The sequence below is a fragment of the Ambystoma mexicanum genome, chromosome 1p (assembly GCF_040938575.1).
Source record: "Ambystoma mexicanum isolate Mex_15411 chromosome 1p, UKY_AmexF1_1, whole genome shotgun sequence".
Classification (NCBI taxonomy): Eukaryota; Metazoa; Chordata; class Amphibia; order Caudata; family Ambystomatidae; genus Ambystoma; species Ambystoma mexicanum.
In genome coordinates this window covers 1,209,164,637-1,209,188,629 of record NC_090921.1, presented here as the reverse complement: position 1 = coordinate 1,209,188,629, position 23,993 = coordinate 1,209,164,637, and the positions used below count along the sequence as shown (strand labels likewise).

The 23,993-nt window shown below is 42.4% G+C and overlaps 1 protein-coding gene across 1 annotated transcript in view; it reads left to right on the top strand.

The window, feature by feature from the left end:
- Positions 1-23,993, top strand: part of SCN1B (sodium voltage-gated channel beta subunit 1) — a 609,798-nt gene that overhangs the window by 343,502 nt on the left and 242,303 nt on the right. The gene's annotated exons all lie outside the window — the stretch shown is intronic.

The window sequence follows — 23,993 nt, the reverse complement described above, 5'->3', positions numbered from 1 at the left end:
TGCCTATGCCTATCCCTTTCTCAATTACCAGCATCATACAACATCAGACTCACTCCACTGGAAATAGAGGATCTTATGCCGACATTTCCATCCTTCCATGCTCAGCAGCGTCTCCAGGAATCAGATTTAAGGGGGGCGCCGAAGGGGTCACAATCAAAACTAGGGTGGCCACCTATAAATGGGCGATGTGAATGCTTTTCTGATATTGACGTGGGCCAAGTAGCCCAAAGTGACAATGGGGAGGTAAAAATGGTGCATTTCTACAGCATAATATTCTGGGAAAATTGGACAACAAAATGATTACAATTCTGTAGGAAACATTAAATGTTCTAATATTTCTGATGCCAGGGCATCAACTGTACATACAATGCCAACTATGCATCATAGGTCAGTATAAATGACACAAGTTTTAATATCTTGCCAGGATATAATGCAGTACGCAGCATTAGGGTCAGCAGTGCTAGAATATAACATAATTAACCACCAAAATTCTAGGTTACTTTAAAGTATACCGTAGTGTTGCTCAAATGGTGCATGGCGCTATCAGTTCAGAGGGACCCATGTTGCTCAATTACAGGGAGTTGCTAATAAAGATGCCAACCTGCCTACGGTACTGTTTAACTACACCATGGTTCTCTTAAACACAGCAATGTTCAGCTCAGTGCGCCAGCTGCCGGTTAAGCATAGCCTTGCCAGTTTCACACAACTCTACTTAATAACAGTCAGCATAATGCCAGTTCTAACAGTGGCATGTCAGCCTTGCCTGAGCTTGCCCCTGTTCTGATGTAGATGCAGTCTGAAATCCACCAATAAGGCCAACATTTGCCTGGCCAGTCATCATATGCAAAGTATAGCCTTGCTTGGGCTGCAATAATATGGCAAGTGCAGCTCCAAGAGCCCCAATAATGCCATTGTATAGTTGGTAGAGTTGCCATATGTAGGTTAGAGTCCCACACGTCCAAACTCAAATGACCCAACACCACCACCACCATTGAGAGCACAAGCCCCATACCTGGCATCTTACCCCCCACACCTCATATCACAGGCCCTATACCTGGCATCCTACCTCCAAACCACCCTGAGCACAAGCCCCATACCTTGCATCCTGCCACCCAGAGCACAAGCCTGATACCCGACTTCCTGCTGCACACCACTCAGTGAACATGCCCTATACCTGGCATCCTGCCCCCCAAGCACAAGTCCTATACCTGGCATCCTGCACCCCAATACCCCGAGAACAAGCCCTATACCTGGCATCCTGCCCACCAACACCCAGAGCACACACCCCATAGCTGGTCTCCTGCCGCCACCTCCCAGAGTGCAAGTCACATTCCTGGTATCCTACCCCATAAAAGCATAAGCCCCATACCTGGCATCCTTGCCTCCAACATCCAGAGCACAAGCCCCATGCCCGGCATCCTGCCCCCTAACACCTAGGCTGCAAGTCCCATACCTGCCACCCTGCACCCCTGCACCACCATACACAAGCCCCATACCGGGCATCCTAACCCCCCCCAAATCAAGATTGCAAGCCCCATACCTGGCAACCTTGTCCCCTCCCACCCAGAGCACAAGCCCTACACCTGGTATGCCACCCACCACCGAGAGCACAAGCACCATACCTGTCCTACTGCCCCCTCCCACCCAGAGCACAAGCTCCATACTTGGCATCCTTCCCCCGACCACCATGATTGCAATCCCCATACATAGCATCCATCCCTCCACCACCCAAAGCACAAGCTCCATACTTGGCACCCTGGTCACGAAACCAAGATTGCAAGCACTATACCTGGCCACCTGTCTCCAAACAGCCAGAGAAGAAGCCCCATACCTGGCCCCCTACTCTCATTCCCACAACAGAAACTGCACACCATCCAGCCCATAGCAACACCCCCTCTAAAACAAGCCACTTCAAGAGCAGCGCTGGCTGAACATCCTTAGATCTTGGTCCTGAGGCGCCAGTCCAAAAGTGCATTGCTTTTCTGTTCTGTGCTGGCTTTCTCCATACACAGCAATCCAGGTCCACACTTGCTGCCTGGGGTGCACATTCCATTCTATTCTCAGGAGTTTCATTATAGCGCCAACACGCCTGCAGGCCTCAGGGCGCTTACAGACAAAACAGACAAAAAACACAAACAGAGAGGCCAAGAGCAGCAAGCTGGAGTCAAAAAACAGGACAGAGGGAAAGCCTAAATGCCTCCTCCATCAAACAAGTACATTTTCAAAGCCTTCCTAAACCTGGCAGTTGACGGCAATTGCCTGATGGAGTGAGGGAGATTATTCCAGACCCTTGGGGCCCAGGCATTAAAACTCAGGCCTCCAAATCTCTTGAGTTTAAAGCGCGCCTGTGTTAATAGGTCCTTGTTGTTGGACCGTAGCGATCGCCTATATGGCAATCACCTTATTTGCGAGCTGAGATAGCCTGGGGCGTCAACTGCAAGGCATTTATAAACCAAGCAAGATGTCTTGAAATGAATCCTCTGATGAACGGGGAGCCAGTGCGGCTTCCTACGAGCAGCAGATACACAATCTCTGCGTCCGATGTCACAAACAACTCTGACTGCCCCATTCTGGATAGTCTGCAACTTTTTCACATTGGCTTGTGAAGTTTGAACTAGCAGCCCGTTACAATAATCCAGCCTGGTATTTATTGTAGCTGTGGCTATCAAGGGGGAAGCAACATTTTGTAAGGGAGGCAAGTGTCCCCCCTGGCCCTAGCCAAGAGATGCCACTGCCAATGCACCTTACCCCTAATTCAACAATTTACCACTGTTATCATCTACTTTATTGGCTCTCCAAGTTCACGCTCAACCTCCCATACTTTGCTCTCTTGTGAAGTGGCACCTGTAAGCTCTATCCAGGTTCTTATGCTCCAATCCTCCACTCTAACTGCTGTTGAGAAGACTTCTACTACCTTCATTGGTTCAACACTGCCTACTCTGTTCTTGGCATGAGCATAATGAACACATTGAGGATTAAGCACTGAGTTATGTTTCCTACCTCTCATAACGGAAAATTGAGGAACCTTGGTAATCCTGTTTGGGGAAGCCCTAACACTTCAGATCATCACTTCGAACTAGTCAACCATTCCTGGACACTTATTCAATAGTTTCAACCACCACATGGTTACATCTTTCCACGAACACATTGGTTTCCAGGTGATCATTGGTGCTGAACTTCCACTTTACACCTGCACCCTTGGCATATTCCATTAAATTTGACTCCTGAATTGGGGCCCATTGTCACTTATATTTCTGCTGGTTATCCCTCTCTCCTGAACTTTCGTTCTAGTAAATTCCTAATATATTCCGATGTTACACTCAAAGTTATATCTCGGCCACTTTGAAAACAAAAACAAATCCATCAACACAAGGACACAATGTACCTTCTGTCCCAATTTTTGGTATGTACCCAATACATTGATTACTAGACATTTTCATGCCCCAACATGGGGGGAAATCGCTGACTACCTTTGCTTGGGAACATTAATACTCTTCTGAGTTACAACACAGCCAACTATTTCTAAACTGTCTTTCTTTAAATATATAAGAACCAGGCCACCAGTATTCCCCCCCCACACACTTTCATCTTAGTACCAGTGATACAATGAGCCAGGAGGGATCAGCTGATGTCCCCTGAGCAGCAGATTGTCCACCACAGCCAATTCACCCCCAGACTCCTTTTTTCAGGTCATTCCTCACTTGTCCAGTGCCTGACTTTGAATAGTGTGGTATCTTTCACTAACTCCACATTCCATTCTTGCCTGGCTATTTCCCCCTTTGACATTAATAGTACACTTTCCAATGCCTCCTCAATATCCATCTCACATTCCGTCCCAACCTCGATTGGCATATGTGAGAGGAAACATACCAGCTGATTTTGAAACCCTGGTGCATACTTTATATGCAAATCAAGCACTTGAGCCTTAAAGCTTTAATATGCAATACAAAGGGTTGCCTGGACATCCTCTTGACAGACAATATTTCAACCAGGGGTTTGTGATCTATGCATATTAGGATTGATCTGTCCCACAGGTAATTGATGGAAACACTGCCTTCCCCATACACAAGCAAAACTTTCCCTTTCTATGCCCAAGTACTTCCCCCCTGTGTCGGAAACAGAAGTTGATATGCGACTGATCACTTTTTCTTTCCCTTGCCTGTTTTGGGAATGTACTGCCCCCAACCCTTTGGCACTACCATCCTAGCAAGATTGTAGGCTCTCCCAAAACAAACTTATCTAACTTGGAAGTGCCACAAATACTTTCTTTACCAATTCGACTGTTTCCTCATATTTCTTATTCCACTCAAAATGTACCCCCTTTCTCAATAAGGCGTATAGTCTGTGTGTTAGTCTGAGTAAAGCCTCTTAAGTATTTGTTGCAATATTTGGCTAAACCTAAAAAAGAACAATCCTGTTTGACAGGAATGGCATTCTCTAATTGCTCTCATGGCATCTTCATTTGGTTTATACCTCTGTCATTTTAAGACATGTCCTGGGTACACTACATCTCTTTCAATAAACCTACACCTTGACATCTCAATGGTCAATCTTTTCTCCTTGAGTTTAATAGGAAAGCATGTAACTGGAGGTCATGTTCCATGTTACAATTTACATGTACCAAAATATTATTCTGTTATAGTATTGCTCCTTCAAACCCCTTCAACATGTAGTTAGTTCATTGTCCCCTAAAACACTGCTGCTGCTGATGCTAGTCCGAATGGAGTTTTCCAGGATCTGAACAAACCAAATGGTGTCATAAATGAAGTGAGGTGTTTGCAACCTTCAGTCAATATGATCTGATGGTACGTTGCTGACTGGTCCAGTTTTGTAAGAGAGTCACCTTTGCCTATACAGATCAACATGCCTGTGATGATGGGTAAAGGGAATTTGTCAACAATACTAGAAATACTAGCCTGCTTTCTGCAACTGATGAGCATGCATTGTACTACTCCTAATGTAACCGAAGAATGCCTATGAATGCCTGTAACAGCGCCCTGATGCCTATGGGTTTGGTGCGCTATACAAATAAATAAATGCATCATGTGTTTATTAAGATCTATTAATTCTACACACAATCTGATTTTTCCTGTCTTCATGGGGGTGGCAACAATAGGACTGATCCTCTCTGCACTCCTTCTTGTACTAACCGCTCCAGTTCCTGCTCTACCTCATCCTTCAATGCAATGGGAATGTTCTGCACTTTGTGTGGAACTGGGCAAGTTCCTTGCCTGATCATGATTCCTGTGAGAATAACCCTTTAGATATGCAAGGGCACTGGTGAATATATCAGGGTACTTGATACGCAGGTTTTTCTACTTGTGGGATCTAATTTGATTTTCAATTCCATGTTGTCCTTCACAGTGGCAATTCTGTCTCTCAATTCAATCAACACATGGAAGTATCCTATAATGGTAATACCTGTTTCTTCAAATCTAACAGGTTTTAGAATTTCAGATTTTGAAGATGATTATTGAGACCTGCTCCTTTCAAATACCTCAATTTCCCCTCTGTTAAGATTGAATAATGGGAACGCATCATATATACTAGAAGGCCACCAGTCTGCACTACACAACCGGGGCATATCATCCTGTGAAAGTCTTCAGTTGAGCTTCCAGTTGTATTTATCATCATTACTCTCTCTTTGTCAGAGTTTTCATCTTCTTGGATAAATGCAACCTTTCTCTTATGGCACACTTCTGCGAAATTCCAGCTCATGTTGCGGCTAGCACACCTTTGAATTAACACTGGACATAGTTGTGAATTAGCATCATGGCCAAATCTCCCACACCAGAAACATTTGTTTTTTTCACTTGCCGCATAAATTGCTTCTCTTCTGTTTTGGATTGTACTCCACAATACTGTAGACTTTGCTCTGTTTGCCTTGGAGTTTCTATGTTTAAATTCTTGATTTGTTTTTGTCTTACTAAGAAGGCTCACTTGATTTCTGGAGGCTGCACTGGTGTTGTATCAGCTTTTATTCTTTCCTTCTTTAATAGTCTTGGCACACAATTCTGTATGTTCTACCTTTTTTGCACTCACTAGCGTTTCTACTAGTGAAGGGTTTCCACACACCCACAGTCTTTCTTGGATTATCAAGCTGTTGAAGTTAATTATAATTAAGTCTCTAATCAATTCATCTGTAGTTAATCCATTACCAAATTTACAAGAAACTGAATAAATACACAGAGCTGAAACATCGTCTTCCACTATCTCTGCAGTGCTTGTCTTCTTGAATAGAAATTAAATCTACTAATTGCCATGTTGGTTTTGGGTGAATAGTAATTATCCAACTGCTGTAGAGCTGGTTTGTATATGTTAAAGTCTCCACCGCTTTTTTCCATGTCAGACAACAGTGGTATTTCTCTAAATTTCCTTTGACATTCTGGGCCCAATGTTTTCAAAAGTAGGTCCCTTCTATTTTCTGCTGTTAAGCCTTATAATACATTACTCCTAAGTAGTTCCTCCAATACCCTTTCCACTCTACCCAAGAAATGGCAGGTTCCCCTGGGTCTGAAAAAAACATTCTGTTGGATGAACAGTGATAGACTGCATCTTTTATTTCAAGTGATTTTTCTGATTTCTAATTATGTGTTCGTGCAATATATGTGTATTGTTTGTTTAGTTTTCTCCCCACATGTACTTTACCATTGTTCCTTGTGCAACCAGAGCCTCAACATCCTCTGCAAAACGTCGTTCATGGTGTTGGGCAACACAAGTTTCAATTGGCTTGCATGCTGTGTGAACACATGTGAAAAGGTCCTTTTTTCTTGTATGGTGAAGTTATTCGGAAGCTTATTGTCCATTGTTTAACTATTGAATCTCCATTCGGATAACCGCCATCCAAATAAGGATGGTGGTATCCTTTACAGCTTATCTCAAGGTAATACATTTTGAATTTCTACAAATGCAGTTCTTATACATAAGTTGTTTTCGACCTCCAGATCTTTATGTGCAGTTATTTGAATGACCTGATTTAGTGATCAGTGCAGCTCTTAATGCACAGGTAACATGAATATTCTTTACACTTGAGGAAATATACAGCACATATGTTTTTATTTTTTGTCAAACAAGAGCTATTCTTGCATTTCTTTTAAAAATAACGAGTTATTGCACATGCACTGGCCTCCAAATTAGGCCAAGTGATGAGGGCTGGGCTTGAATACCACCACCGTAAGAGAAATGAACAAATGTGAGAAATTACCAAATTATTTTAAATTTGTGTATTTAATGCGGGGGAGACCCCCACCCTCTTTCCCTCCCTACCTTAACTATTACCCTTACCACACCACACCCCTATATTTTACTAAACTGTCTCCAAAATTCGAAATTAATTGTTCCATAAATTCGGTAATTTTCACATTCGTTATTTTGTAGTCGATAATTTCTTCAGATTCTTTTTTTAAATGGCTAGTGCAATGATGCCAGAGAGGTTTAAGTTGTGCCTTTACAGATCAAACTGTACAGACTCGGAACACTAATACCAAACCCAATGCAACACAACTTGTTGTTACCTTTCCCACAAACAGTCACAAGTTGTACTTTCTACAGAATACAAATATACCAGGCTGCGTTATTTTATATTTTCCCCTTTGGGGGTTCTTTTTTCATGTATGTCAGAAGCACCGGCCTAACATATGTAATGAGTTCACCCAGTTCATGTAGATATTCGGGAGGCTTGCCTGACCTGTGACAGGGTGATCGGTTTGCACCTAGCATAGCAACCATTTGCACTGCCCATTTGGTAAAGGCAAAAATTGTTATACATCCTGCATGGCAACAGAGCTCATTATATTGGACTCGATACATATGTGGTGCTTTTTTGGTTTGACACAGTTCACTAGTGAATTGGCTAGTATTCTTGAGGTGGCTCGATTCAGTACAGGCCACATTTCTGTCTACTATGAATCGGTCCAATAAATCTGTCAACCTCCTGGACTTGAACATCCATCTCATTGGCCATATCATAAATGTATGGAACATGACACTCTGTCATCGGCATCATCCTGCCACCCAAACCCTATGATTGATTCTTTAATATTCAGCCAGTTATTCCGGACCCCTGGGATCACAAAAGGAGATACAGTGTTAACTAGAACCTCACAGAAAGCTTTTGAATCATTTAAGGCACACTGCTACTCTAAAAAATGTCTCAATTTGCAGAGAGAGAGAGAGAGAGAGAGAGAGAGAGAGAAAGAGAGAGAGAGAGAGAGAGAGAGAGAGAAAGAAGGGGGCTAAGTTCAAGGTGAAGACATTATGTATACAAAAGACCTTTAGATGTCCAAGCTCCCAATGTAAACAGATTAATTGAAATTATTGGAGCATGTTGTAAATTGACACATTTTATCTCTGTGATCTAATAACTGATTTCTGGGCAACCCCAAAAACGGTATCTACCTTTGTTTAACATGCTCGGTGTGTCTGTGTGATGATAACCTGGCTCTGTGAGCCATCTGGACCTGCTGTGGCCCAGATGACATCATCCATTGCGACCGGTGCGCTGAGCACCCTGGAGGAGGGATTGCTTTGATTAGTCATAATATCCAAATGGAAGCGTTACTAGTCAGGTTAGCCATTACAGGCTCTTTGACATTTCTCATCTTAATAATCTATTGTCCTCCACATTATGACTCGTCTTTTGTTGTCTCCTTTTTAGAATTAGCTACCGAGTTGCAGACTATGTTTTCTAACCAAGTGATAGTTCCTGATTTTAATTTTGAATTCAACAATAGCAATGATTAATCTGTTTTTCACTTTTCAGTGGCATGGGCCGATTTAGGTCTTACTCAGATGGTCTGTGAACCTACATACCAGTTGGGTAATGAAGTTTATATTATTTATTGGTTTAGTTGTAATACAACTTTTTCAGTTATACAAGCTTCTTCAATGGTATTCAAAACAATGATTATTAACACTTAATAGATTCAATGCAATATTCACAAGAATTCTATGATTCGGTCAGATAAATTCAGTGATTAAAACAATTAAGATTAGATTCACTCATAAAATAGATAAGAAGACGCTAAAGATTAGTAGTACATAGTGGATTAAGAGCATATTCACAAGGATTCTGTTATTAGGTTGCTAAAAGGCAGTTGTTAAACAATTAGAGATAAGATTCACTCATAAAAAAATAGATAATGACATACACTAAAAACTGTGCCCTGATGTAGATTGCATAATTAGATTAGACAAAATAAGTTATTATGATGATTAAAAACAAATCTATCAATTTTAATACAAATTGCTAAAAACAGTCAGTCTAAACATTACAAATCATAATATTAAAACCATGCAGATTCACTGATTGTGAGTATGACATTCTTTCAAGGACTTAACGATTTAACATTAAGACAGAATTTTGCAAGATAATGCAAAATTGGTATGAGCTGAATCATTATGTAGATTTAAAGCTAGTAGAAATCTAACCGTTGAAGATGTCTAGCCACATTGTGTCTTTAGTCAAAAGTCTAAAATCACAAAGATGTTTAAAGAATATCTCTCTCCTTAGTTCTGATAGTTCAGAGCATTCCGTTAGAAGATGTTGAAGGGGTTTCTTCATGCTCGATAATGCAACAGAATCTGCATGTAGTGTTAGGTTCTGCGTTTTGTTATAGCGGGCTAATTCAGTCTTGGTTGGCCATATATTTAAGCGCAGCCTTAGAATCGAGTGAGCATATTTGGAGTCTGGGAATTTCTTCAGATATATTGAAATTTCGTGGAGTGGTTTAAGCAGAAAGGCACCTCGTTTAAATGATGAGTACGAGTTACACGTTTGCCAAATTGTGCACCAGTCCCAATGCCACAATTTAGTTTTTGCTTTGCGTGGAAACTCAACTTGTAGAGCTTGCGTAATGTCTGCATTATTTAGTATTGTGATGCAACCTGCCTCCCATAGGTGTTATGGACTGTTCTTATTGTTTTGAAGAGTCAACTTGATTGCAGGTATTAAGGTGTTAGGAGAAGTCAGATTGGAAATACACTTTCTATAGCATGAAAGCATTTGCCAGGCAACTATGGATGAGAGAGAGACCAGTCCTAGTTCAAACCTCATAATTGTAATAGGGGTACTAGATGGAAGGGATAGGATTTTTTCCAATAAATCCCTTTTAAAAGGTTCCACTTTGGACAGTTAGAAGGAAGCTGTGATTGTGCACCATACGTAATGATTGGTGTTACTTTTTGTTTGTAAAATAGTACCGAGGGTGTATACGATAATTTGCCATATTTGTTCTGGATGGCTTTGCCATGGGCTGCTAGGAGTTTGATTCTTGTTTTTCATTCTAATTTGTACGGTAGGTCGGATATGTGTGTATTGAGATTTAGGCCAAGGAATTTATACTGATGCACTTGACCTAGGGAAGTTTTTGGAAAGGACCAGTTAAATTTAAATTTATCCTTAGAGGTTTTCTGAGTAAATACCATCACATTTGATTTCTGTATATTTATAACTAGATCATTAGCATGGGCATATGTGTCCAAAGCTGAGAGTTTTCTTTGCAAATCAAAGGAGTTCTGTCGAATAAGATGAGATTGTCAGCGTATAAGAGCCACAATATTTCTTTCGAACCAAATTTTGGTGGAAAGGAGCGAACAGATAAAAGGGCTTTATTAATGTTGTTAATATAAAAGTTAAATAAAATGGAAGCTAAAATAAAGCCCTGTTTTAGGCCTGAATATGTTGCAATAGAATGAGTAAGTATGCCGTCCTTTGTCAGTTTCACTCTGATGGAAGTGTCAGAATAGAAATGACGTATTAAGTAGAGGGTGTGAGTAGGACATTTGGCATTAAAAAGTTGTGTCCATAAAATCTCTTGCAACACCAAATCAAAAGCCTTTTTAAAATGGATGAAAGATAAAAAGACTGTCTGTTTGTTTGATATGGCTTGTTTCATAATAGCAGTTAAAATGCTTAGATTTGACAAAACCCGATTGGCATTCGTGAAAAAGATTGGCAGAGTGCATCCAATGGGTAAGGTTTTGTAGAATAAGTCGCACAAAAACATTTCCAGGAATGTCTAAAAGCTCAATTGGTCTATAGTTAGTGGGGTCATTGCTATTCCCTTTTTTTAAAATAGGTAATATGATCGATTGCTTCCAGGAAGATGGTATCACTCCTGTTTTGATGATCTTGGTATAGATGATTTCTAGTATAGCGGCCCACTCATTCGGGTGTGCTTTCAAGGAGAAGTTTGATAGAGTATCTGGGCCTGAAGCCCTGAATGAGCTTAATTTTCTTATCAAAATACTGATATCAAGTTTGTGTAAATTCAATTTTGTGAGTTTGGGAATGAGGATATTTTGAGTTGGCATATCTTGTGCTGCACATTGAGCAAAGATGAAAAGTGATCAGTCCATGTCTGTGCACTTATCGTGTTTGTTAAAATGGACTGTGTGGCAGATCTATGCTCTTGATTTAGGAGATTCCATATCTGTGTGACAGATTTAGTTACTATTGCTTTTAGCATTGCTTTTGCATTTGTTTGGATCTTATTTAAATTAATGTGTTTGATAGTATTCGTATAGATGGGTTTTTAGCCTGCGTCTTTGGTGGAAGTGTGTAAGCACAGGCAGCTTTCTCAGGGCTTGCCATAAACTTGAATGTAATGTTTGAATATGGGTATCATATTTGTATTTGTGTTTAAACAGGGGGCAGTGTAAAGTAGAGGTGGATTGAGGGATGAGATTTAGGCTGTCAGTGAGGTATCTAGTGGGGTGCCATGATGGTTCATTCGTGTCAATTCTGTGTTTAGTAATTTTAACTTAGGGAATCCATGTCAGTTGTAAGATGTCGTGATCACCTGCTGAGTTGGGAATTACTTTGACTGATGCAATATGATCGATGGTGCTAGAAGAGATGAAGATGTAATCGAGAGTTGAAAAAGAGTTTCCTCTAGACCATGTTGGTGCTGGGGGGGAGTCATCTAAGGTAGTCCCATTAAGCAAGGTGAAATTGAGTAATCTCATTAGCATCATCCACTTGTCGGCCCTCATAGGGCAGGACTTTGTATTTGTTGAGAGACCGTTGGTATTCAAGTCACCTGCTATTATGGTCGGCTGTATCGATATATCAAAAAGAATGAGGTCTATCATAGTTTCAAGATGGGCTAAAAGAGGTCTTCGCTTATTCCAGCTGGATTTCAGTATATGTTCAACAGAGCTGAGTGTGGAAATAATGGATGAAGAGGGTTGAGATGTGATCTCTTGGCTAGTTGTATGCCTGGGGAGGGGGAGGCCCGGGGTGTGAGTTCTATCTGAGTCTGGATTTTATTTCCTATTAAAAGACCAGCTGCCGGGCGACCTTTGGGAGATTTTATTGCAGAAGTCCATTCAATTTGGTAGTTTGGCCACACCGGTTGGGTAGTAATCTAGGTTTTTGGAGTAAAATAATATGGTATGCAGTTAGAAATGTAGCTTTGGGTGTAAGCATATGAGAGAAACCTCTCGTGCTCCAGAGAGCCATTGGGCATGTGTGAGGAAGTGATTCATAGTGGGTCTAAGAATGAGTATTATTCATAACAGCTTTAGAGAGCCATGACCATCTTGAAGCTGCTTGAAAAGATGGATTGGATTTCGAATGATTTTGTTGTAAAAATGGATTTGGATTTCAGTTGCATTTGCAGCAAGAACAAGTTGGTCGATTGTTGGGATATTCTTGTGAGTTTTGGTGACAAGTTTGCTGTTTGTCATTGTGTTTCTGATTTGTTTTCTCGAGTTCTCTACTAGAATATGGTAAGTCTGGGATAACCGGTGCCAATTGTTTCTTGATTTGGAGAAGAAGTCCACCGTTTTCTAGTTTGATTCTGGTTTGCCATATTAGATTTTTGACAATCTGTGAGGGGATGATTAATTCTACTGTATCATGTTTTGATGTGTTTGTGAAGCTAATGGATTTAATGTCATTGGAACTTATAGATTCAAGGTCTGCAATTGAGTGGAAAGCTATAAGTAGAGTGGATCTATTTGGAAAGGGATCTGAAGGAAGCCTATCCAACATTGTTATTGTGAGAGTGTCAGATTCCGAAATATCAAAGTTTTGTCGGGGATAGAAGCAACTGGATTAAGATCACTTGTAGATTCTCTAGTTTCTTGGGATGGTATAGAGGTTTGGGCCAGTACCATAGGATGAACTAAACTTTCTGTAGGTGAGGTGCGATTGGAGTCCGAAGCACTATTTGTTGCAACAACGTGAGTCCTTTTCAGCTCTAATGTTCTGTAGTTGGGGTAATCTATATCAAGGTTGACACATATAATTTGCCGGGGTTTATTCGTTAAAGTGTGTGCATAATGTAGGCTTTGCTGAATAATATCGATTTGTGGCAAATAGGAGACAGAATATACAGACAAATTCATAAGATCTAGATCAATGGTTTCTGGGTTTGGCATATTTATATTGACAGCCTTTGTATCAACAGTATTAATGTCTGCCCTAGAAGCAGAATTGGATGAGTTACCTTGAGGTACTGGGAACAAACTCACCAGAGGAGGTGCATGTTCGGCTGCAGGCGATGGTAGATCAAGATTGAGATCGATTTATTCAGGGAGAGTGGCAGATGTGGCTTGGACTGAGTTGGATTTGTTAGGTAGGGTGAGCCCTTCCATGAAGCTTTTTGATTTTTGTTTTCTATTGTTATTGCTTTGCGAGGATTGGTTTTTTGGTTTCTTTTGTGGATGAATAAGGTTTGAGGAGTTCTGCTTTTTAAGTTTCTTCTTCTTCGGAACATTTCACTGAAAGACCTCAAAGGTAGGGGGTTCAGCGGTATCGATTTCAGGGGCTTTAGGGCTTCCCATGCTGTTGATTCTCACTGAATGTAATCCTTGAGGGAGGGCATTTGTGAAGGGAATGGATAAATCAGGGTGATCAGGAACAGTGCTAAGAGCGAAGGAGGCACTCTCTCTTCGAGTTGCTGGCAGGCTCAAGTTAACTTGACTGGCTGCATCCTATGTTACATGTGATTGACAGGGTGCAGGTTTTATAGTGCCAGATTGGCGTGATAGTTCCCATGCAATCCAATCAATTTTGGCTTTAAGGGATTGTACAACCAAATTGTGTGCAGCAGTTTTACGATCCATGGTTTCATATAGTCCTGCTAGCAATAGTATGCTTGTATTAAGAGCCAGTAGGGTGGTTTCTAGTGAAACTGAAGTAGAAGGGGGTAAGCCAAAGGACAGCCTCAGAGTTGGTTTAGAAAAAGTTTCAACAGAGGAATTTTCAGAGAAGGATGTATTATTTGTTTCTGGAATTACTTCACCAGTATATAGCAAAGGTGAAATTGAGAGTCTTGTGATGGAATAGTTGGAGTAAATATGTGTTGGTTAGAAGGGTCAAGATCAGGTGGAATAGTGGGAGAGATCCTAGTATGAATGGAGAGAAAATCAGACGTTGTTAACCTGGGTGCAATCCTACTTGAGGTTGCCCTCCCAGCGTTTTTAGAGTCACAGAGCCCTGGACAATTTGAGAGTAAAGAGGAGGAATCTGACTGGAGTCTGTTGAATGAATTGTGGCAGCTGCTCTGGGTTGTGAGATGGGGTCTATTTTTGCGGAGGGGGTGAAAAAGGCATCATTGTCTTGGTTTAATGCAGAGGGAGTAATGTATGCTTGCAACGTTGTATCAGAAATGTTGTGGTTTAGGCAGCTTGATAGCAAGGTCGGTCCGTGACACCGTGCAGTTGCGTAGAAGTGGCTTGGTGGGAGCTGGTAAGATCTGCGTGTTGGCTTTGCTGTATAACAGCATTGACTTTATTCATCAGGCAGAATTGATGTATATCTGCTTACAAAATTTGGACTTGCTTGTGCCCAGCTGCTCGCGAGGTAAGATTAGTGCGAGGAATGAAAGATTGCATGCTTTGTAGCTTAGGGGGATTTAGGATAAGCGAGGCATTGCTAATGTGAGGCGGTATGAGGCCATGCGAGTAAGATAGTGGGGTAGCTATATTAGAAGCGTGGTTAGAAGGAGAAAAAGAGAGGAGGAGGCACACAGCGCAGCGGACAGATTCCTGTTTTTGTAGTGAGGGAGAGTTCAGGGTGCGTGGCTTAATCTATAAAAGAAATTAACAGAATTAGTTGAAGCTAATAGTTGAATTATAGTTCAAAGTCCGGTATGTAAGTCCATATACCAGGACGTGGGTCAGTTGAGAATAGGGTGAAAGGCAGTCAATTGCTGATTGAAGGTGCGCTGCAGTAGCACAGCGAGGAGGAAAGCGGCGAGCAGGGAGACCAGCTGAGACAGCTGACAGCACTCGTAGTGCACGCCGAGATGCTTTATATTTTAAATGTTATCCGCTGCACTCTGATTCAATCTTTTGAGAACTCCTGAGACCGCTTCAGAGATCGCATGCACACCACTGGCTGGGATCAATCAATGCACTACACGTCCACGTCGACCAAGCATCCACCAAGTATAGGCACGGTATGCCACCAAGTGGTACCACCTCACCTGTGGTGTCCCCTAAACCAATGGGGGAAGAGGTTACTTTCTCTCAGTGCTATTATCATAAGTAGCATATATCTAGGGAAAGAAATAGTGCCTCCTCCCAAGGACCCAGCACCCTGTTAGCGTTCCTATCGCAGGCACGCCATTTCACCAAAATGCCAGTTGGGTAATACACTTGATTTTTTTTTTGCATCCAAATCTTTAACTACCATCTTTACCAGCTTTAGGGTAGCTTGGAAAGATCATTTTATTGTTCCCTTTGTTATCAGGTGTAAAAGTCCTGCTCCACTGCCTCATGGTGCCTAATGTGATGAAGCGCAAGTGGTAGTCAGTTTTCTGCTGCTGTTATTTCTGCTCAAATTGATATTTCTTGTGCCTCCTCTCAACATGTAGAGTTGTCTACTCTCACTCAGACTTTAACCTCCACTGCTGATTGCCTTGACCCACTTAAATATTGCAAACAACGGGGTCTTCCGTCTGAACCTTGTTTCAGTGAGGACCTTAAAACACTCTGAATGAACACAGGCAGGCTGAGCGGCAATGGCAGAGAACATATTCTCAGCAGGATATATCCCCATCCGACTGCGGCAAGCTACTAATATATATCACAATGCAATTTGAGTAGCCAAGCGTACTTATTACACAAATAAAGTGGAAACAGCCCTTAATCAGCCAATGGAGCTATTTGGCCTTGTTCCCTCCATTTCATCAGCAGCCTCTATGCAAGCCGGGGTTTCTCCCTGCCAGGTTTTATGCGATTCTCTCTCAAAATATATTGTCTGAAAAATTGAGGACATTCGTGATACAATTGCTTTATCTGGCCTGCAGACTGGAAAATATGATTCAGCCATTTCAATGGCAGTGGCAGTCCATTCTTGGTCACTTTTCCCCTCTTTTTCGCCTGAGGATATAATACTGGCCACGAGGAAAATGAAATCTGCTTTACCGCTGGATTCTATCCCTCTATCCATCTTGAAAGATGTTGTGCCTGACATCGCCCTCTGGGTAGCTCATGCAGCAGACTATGCTTCTTCATCTGGGATTATTCCTACAGATTTGAAACATGCCTTAGTCATTCCACTTTTGAAAAAGCTGTCCTTAGATCCATTTATTCTGACAAATGTCATCCCCATATCACTACTACCTTTTCTTATGAAGCTCTTTGAGTCACTGATCACTCCTTTCATTTATTCTTATCTTGAAAATTCAGTTTTGTTAATCTGTTTCAGTTTAGCTTTGGCACTGGCCGTGGTACAGAGTGTGTCCTGGTATTTGTTATGGATGATGTTGCCGGGCTATCCGATCACTGTGGAGTGGGTGCGTTGATATTACTAGATTGTCAGCAGCATTCAATACCATGGACTACTCTATTCTGCTAGACCGCCGTGCCATAGCGGGTCCATCTGGCTGGGTTTTATCCTGGTTTAAGTCGTTCTTGACGGAACGGGTCCAATCCACCTCATTATCTACTTTTCATTCAGAATCTGTTTCTCTTCTGTGTGGCGTTCCTCATTGCTCTCCCTTGTTACCCATTCCATTCAATGTTTAAATTCAACCTTTAGTTGAGCTCACCCACTCCCGTGGCCTCCGGTGCTACTCATATGCTGATTATATGTAGATTATTGTGCGGCTTGATCTATCCCAGCTGGACACTGCTTCTCAGCTTAGGGGGTGCCTGGAGGAGGTGGGTTGTTGGATGGGCGACAACTAGCTTACGTTGAATGGGCACAAGACGGAGGTACTGGTGGTTGGCCCCCCTTCTGCCTCTTCTCTCTGGACCCATGCATTCCAGCCCTCTGTTCTTGAGCATTTCCACTACTCCAGTTTAGGTAATTAGGGATTTAGGGTTTAAAATGACATCCTCTCTTTCTAATGAAACTCAGGTTTCTTCTATTTGTCAAGCTGGACATTTCTACCAAAGAATATTGGAGAAAGTTTTTTAATTTCTTCCTCCACAGTGCCATGCTCCCGTGGTTGCCTTCCTGGTTATGAGTACAGTTGATTACTGTAACTCTTTATTTTTAGCCCAACCCGTGCATCTGAAAATCCTCCTAAACTCACCAGCCAGAGTGATGACAAACTCCTATTACAGCACATATTTCTCCCATTCTCTGGAAATTACACAGATTTCCCATATGTAAACAGATTCAATTCAAATCGATGTGTTCATCACATTCTTTTATGGTACCGGAGCAGAATATCTACAAGCTAAATTCTGTCCTTATGTCCCTAAGCACCCATTTGGTAAACCCACCAAAAGCACCACCGAGAAAATCTGGCAGCGCTCTTGGTGCACAGTGAACACACTAAATGTGGCGACCGCAATCCAAGCCAAATGTGGTAAGGAGTCTGCTGTGTCACTGTCTTCACTGTCAGAAACATTTCTGGAGGTAGCTAATTCCGCTGCCCCCCTTCGTCTGATTCAACCACGCAGTCTTCCACCAGAGCCATGGTTTACCGACCTCCTGAAAAAGGAACATCTTATACTCCGCCAGGCTGAACGTAAATGGCGCAGAGCCTATGATTCCATCTGCAAAATAGAGTATAACACTTGCCTGGTCGCTTATTCTGCTAAAATTAAAGCCACTAAAAGGCTCTACTTTACCACCAACATTAAGACTTCTCTATATCAACCTAGGGCTCTTTTCTCTGCAGTCAAGGCCCTGGCCTCGTTAGAAAGACTCACTCCTATTGTCACACCCACTCAAGATCTTTGTGATACCCTGTCTCACTTCTTTATCACTAAGATTGATAATATCAGGCTAAAGATCTTGTCCACTACTACAGGTACCTTGTAATTAGACTGTCTCTCTTCCCCCCCAGTCAAGGTTGATGCCAGTACAGCCAATACCTGGGCAAGCTTTCCAGTCTTTTCAGAGGAAAAGGTAATGTCAGCTATTGAGAAAATCAAATCATGCTCCCCCTCAGATGCGATCCCTCTGCGGGTCATAAAGGGGATTGCCCCTACTCTCTCTTCTGAGATTACGAGAGCTATTAACAACTCTCTTCAGACAGGCTTTATTCCGTGTGAATTGAAGTCAGCCAGGGTGATCCCTCTCTTAAAGAAGCCTACTTTGGACCCGGCTGTCCAATCTAATTTCCGCCCTATTTCTCTTCTCCCCTTCCTGGCTAAACTCCTAGAATCACTGGTGTCTCCTCTGCTATCTACTTTCCTTGAATCCACTAATCTTTTAGACCCTGTTCAATCTGGATTTCGTCCTGGTCGAGGCACAGAGAGTGTATTGGTTGCCGTCTCGGACGAAATGACCAGGCTGGTGGATACTGGGGCAGTTGGAGCCCTTATCCTGCTAGATCTCTCAGCGGCTTTTGATACGGTCGACCACTCCATCCTGCTGTCCCGCCTGGCACAATTTGGCATCTCTGGGCAGGTGCTAGCCTGGTTTCAGTCGTTCCTTGCAGATTGGACGCAGACCCTCTCCATGCCTCCCTTTCTGTCCCCCTGTGTCACTTCAGCTGTGGAGTTCCTCAGGGCTCATCCCTGTCGCCGATTCTGTTTAATATCTATATTTGGGCCCTTGTGTGTCTCATCTGCTCCTTCGGCGTCAGTTACTACTCGTACGCCGACGACACTCAGATACTGATCCGCTTAGACCTGGATCGCTCTGAAGTGTCATCGAGCCTGCGGGGTTGCATGGCTGCAGTTGGAGATTGGATGAACTACAACTGGCTCAAGCTGAACGGTGATAAGACTGAGGTGATGGTGGTGGGTTACCCTCCTGATCTCACTCTTTGGGTGTCCTCCTTCTGGCCTTCTTCCTTGGGACCACTGCCGTGCCCGGTAAAAAAGGTAAAAGATCTGGGCGTCGTTCTGTGGGCCTCACTGTCAATGTCAGGCTGGTCATTTCCAGTTGAAAATGCTGAGGAAGGTACTGCCTTTGATTCCGGCGTCTCTGCGTCCGCCAGTGGTTGCAGCTTTAGTACTCTCACGCATAGACTACTGCAACTCCTTATATCTAGCCCAACCTAAGAACCTGATTAAATGACTACAACGGCTCCAAAATCAGGCTGCACGGGTGGACACTGACATTCCGTATGGCTCGCATATTTCTCCTGTTCTGCGGTCACTCCATTGGCTCCCTGTGGCTCAGCGGGTGGAATTTAAGGCCCTGTGTATTGTTTACCGGGCCCTTCATGGTTTAGTAGCGGAATATCTCCAAGCTAAATTCCCCCGTTATCTCCCCGCCCGGAGTCTTCGCTCGGCCACGATGGAGCAGCTCATCGTGCCTAAGTACTCCCGTGACTGGGTGGGTGGCCGGGTGTTTTCCATTTCTGCTGCTGTCCTGTGGAATGGCCTCCCGCTTGTTATCAAAACAACTTCCAACTATTTGGAGTTTAAAATCTGTTCTAATTCTTCTCTGCCTCTGGTCTCTTCTCCCTCAGCGCCATGAGGCCTCTGGGCGACTGTGCGCTTTATAAAATCTGTTAACATAACATAAAATAACTTAGCTCTCATTAGGCACTTCTCATTAACGTGTCCCATTTCAGACTCTCTCGAGTGGGTGGCCATTTTTTCTCAGTAGCTGTGGCTAAATGGAGGAATTCTCTTTCCTTTCCACTTTGGGCTACTGAGGATCCCCAATTTCGAAGATCTCTGAAACCCTTAATCTTTTAGTGACCTGGTCTCTCCTGTGTAGCTTGCTCTGCTTCAGCTGGGTTTTTGCATCACTGTGATGGCCTTGCGTGTACGCTTGCGATTTATAAGACTTTATAACATAACATAACATGTCATAAATTGATTAAAGGTTCATCTTTTACTCACCAAAAGACTTTAAGCAACATCAAGCTTTAAACCATCAGTTTACCATCTTTCACTCGGTATGCCATTCTTTGTCCTTGATACTGGTGACTCATGCAAGAAACTACTCGCCTAACCAAAGCACCCATAATTGAACACAAATACCAGACATTAGGATGCATAGTAAGGGGCTTGTTCTGAGTTTGGCAATGTGGGTAAAAAGTGTTCAAAACCGTATTACTGCTGTTTTAGCCTCACTGCCAAATTGCACATTTAGTGTTAATGTTTTACTGAGAAACTTAGTATCTTTGGAGACCTACGATCCACCAGAAGTAAGGAAATATGTAGACTTGAACTCTGACGGTGCATGAAGGAAAGAACCAAAACACAGTCCTTCTCTGTCTACGCTCAAGGACTCTGGAACCTCCTCCCATCCACATCAAATTTGCCCTCACTTCTACAGTTCAGGGAACAGCTCAAGACCTTCCTCTTCAAGGAATGGCTCCTCCCTAACACCTATGTCCACACACCCTGCACTCCCCACTCTACCTGAGACTCAGTGCTCTGCTCCCCACTGTGCCCTCCCCTGTTTGCTTGTAGATCCCTTGCAGCCAATTTCCCACCGTCACCCTCCCCTGTTAGCTCCCTGCTCCCTTTCTCTCTGCTTCCCTCAATGTGTTATTCCCCCTGTATTTGTATAGCACTCTGCTGCTTCCCGAAGCTACGTCTGCACTCAGTAACTACCCTGATAATAATAATAATAATAATAATAATAATAATAATAATAATAATAATAATAATAATAATAATAATAAGGACGGAAAACCACCAGCAGTTTGCTAGAAGTTGTCTTCCACATTACTGCCAAATAATTGAGGATTTACTGGGAGGAACATTACCGTCTGTGGTAAGTGCTCCAAATACCAAGTGGAGTCCACGGAACTTCATGAATGTGAACTAAAACGACACTACTGCTGCTCTTAAAACAACACTACTGCTGCTCGTAAAACAACACTACTGCTGCTCGTAAAACGACACTACTGCTGCTCGTAAAACAACTCTACTGCTGCTCGTAAAACAACACTACTGCTGCTCGTAAAACGACACTACTGCTGCTCGTAAAACAACACTACTGCTGCTTGTAACTTGGCAGATATTTTACCAAGTTGCTGTAATAGTAAACAGGGTTGGTGTTACTTCCACTAGAAATGTCTCGAAACTCATAAGGATGCCTTAAGTCTTTAGTCGTCAAGCATTTATCCTTAAGCCCGCTAATGGATATTGGTACTCATTTTACCACACGTGAAATATTTAGACCATGAAGCACAATTCAAAAGAAGAAAGTGTTCTGGGTTATCTTTTTAATAACACAGACTTCTTCAGGTTTAAATGTGACATTTCTTGGGATGTATTTTAATAATTGACTTTATTTACCTTTTTATTTGCAGTATGCCTTTTTAATTTTTAAATGTTATGACACATCTCAGGTGGGACATTACATGGCATCACCTTTTCTATTTCGGTGGTAACATGGGGTGGAAAACCCCAAGTCCTGGTGAAAAGCTTAATGAGTGGATAGACATAGAAGTGATAGCAATGACTGTTTACATATTTATTTATAACCTGACCTGATGGAGGGATACATCCCGAATCATTGCAATTGGTCGCTCAATTAAGTCTAATAATGTTTAGGTGGAATGCTTAACTCATTTAAATTGATACGGCTCATTAAAGATACATTCTTATTTTCTGAACAGACTCACATTGATTTCTTTGATATTTACTAAAACAACAATTTCATAAATGAGCACTAGAGAGGAGTTGCTATGATCAGCCCAAGCTTGATCAGAGTGACACCCTGACCCAGTTTTCCTTATGGCTTTTGGCAGAATTTACAGTAATTGCTAGCAGGCCTCCCTTGTCTGCCTGTCAGAGACGCATACAGAAGACATTCCCATCGTCAAGTATGACCAGTTGCCTGGCAGCCATCCTTGTTATCTAAGCTTTCAACCTCTTGGTCCACTGAAATCAATGGGGGCACCAAATGGGACATCCTCATTATTCCGTCTACAGATGTGAAGCTCTTTATTAACATCTTTCAATATGAGGCAATCAAGGTTCAGGGCAACGAGAAGAACCATTTAACATTTGATCTATTTCTCCCCTCCTTTTTCCCTAACCTTGTTCTCCTACCCTTGTACATGGTGTCCTGGGGGTATCTGTCCCCTTTTCCAGGGCTGTGCGGCCCAAGTGCATAAACTGACCATCCTGACACAACAACAGTCATTTTGTCCTTTTTTACCCTCTACTATACATGTCTCCATCCTCTCTCACCCACAATCCTTGTCTCCCCTGCCCTATCTGGCTTTGGCCAATTTGACAGAATTTCTTTGACCGTATGGCCAATTTGACCGAATTTAGGCTGTACAAAATGATTGTACAACAATAAATTTGGTCAAATGGGCCATACAGTTCCATTATAGCGAACACGGGGAATGGAGGTTGTGGTGGTGTCCCTGCTCCTCTTGCTCGCTATAATGACAAAAGGGGTTCCGGGGGGGTTCCCCCGCTTCCAGGACATTGTAAAAAACAGAGTAAGGGACCCTGCAGCATTGGTTCCAACCCACGTTGCAGGGGAGGAACTGACGCTGCAGGGTCAGATGTGAAGAGGACGGTGAAAGGTAAGTGGGGGGAGGCCTGGGCTATGAATACAGTGTCGGGAAACATCTTGGGAAAGGTGTGGTCTTCATCCGCTTCGTAATCAGGACGTCTGGATAATGCATCAGATTTTATATTGGTTGTCCCAGGTACATGTTGAATGCGAAACTGATATTGGACATATATATATATATATATATATATATATATATATATATATATATATATATATATATATATATATATATAGGACCTGTAGGTTCCGATGATCAGTTAGTACTTGTACAGGGAACTTGGCACCCAAAAGTAGATGACGCCACTCTGTAAAAGCCTGTCGGATGGCAAGTAATTCTTTCTCCAGTAGTGAGTAATGTGTCTCACTGGGATTCAATGTTCGAGATAGGTATGCAATGGGATGTTCTTTATTATCCTCGGATTCTTGCTTTAGCACAGCCCCAATAGCATACTCTGAAGCATCTGTTTCTACCAGGAAGGGTTTAGTAATGTTGGGTTGATCCATGATGGGTCCTTGAGTAAACCTTTGTTTTAGTTCTTGGAAGGCGGTTTCCTGATCAACCGACCAATTGAAGGGTTTGTCTTTCTTTAGCAATGAAACTATAGGTTGAACTATAGCAGAGCAGAGAATGTAGGAATAAACTTCCTATACAAAATTGCAAGTACCAGGAAGGATTGTATTTGTTTAACTGATGTGGAAGCAGGCCATGAAAGAATAGATTGAACCTTGTTTGAGAATATGAATGTCTTTAAAATCAAAACCTTTGATGAAAGATACTCTAACAAGCATGACTCTAGGATCCACGACCTGCGGGTGGAGCATGACATCAACTTTCTTGGCCTTATGAAGATTTGGTACACCAGAAACTACACAAACATTGTTGACACTGTGCTTTGGGAGGGTCTCAACATTCTCGTGAACAAACTACCCAATACAGAAGTTGGGGGTGTTGGCCTTATTTTTCCTTTTCGTATGACAATGGCTACGATCTCTATGGTGGCACAATTTTCTTTGAGAACTTATTTTCATTGTATTTTATTATTTAAAGCAAGGACAAGGTCTAGAGCAATACAGTGCTCCACTGGGTAGTGGTATCCAGAAATTGACTAGTGTCCTTTAACAGGAGTGC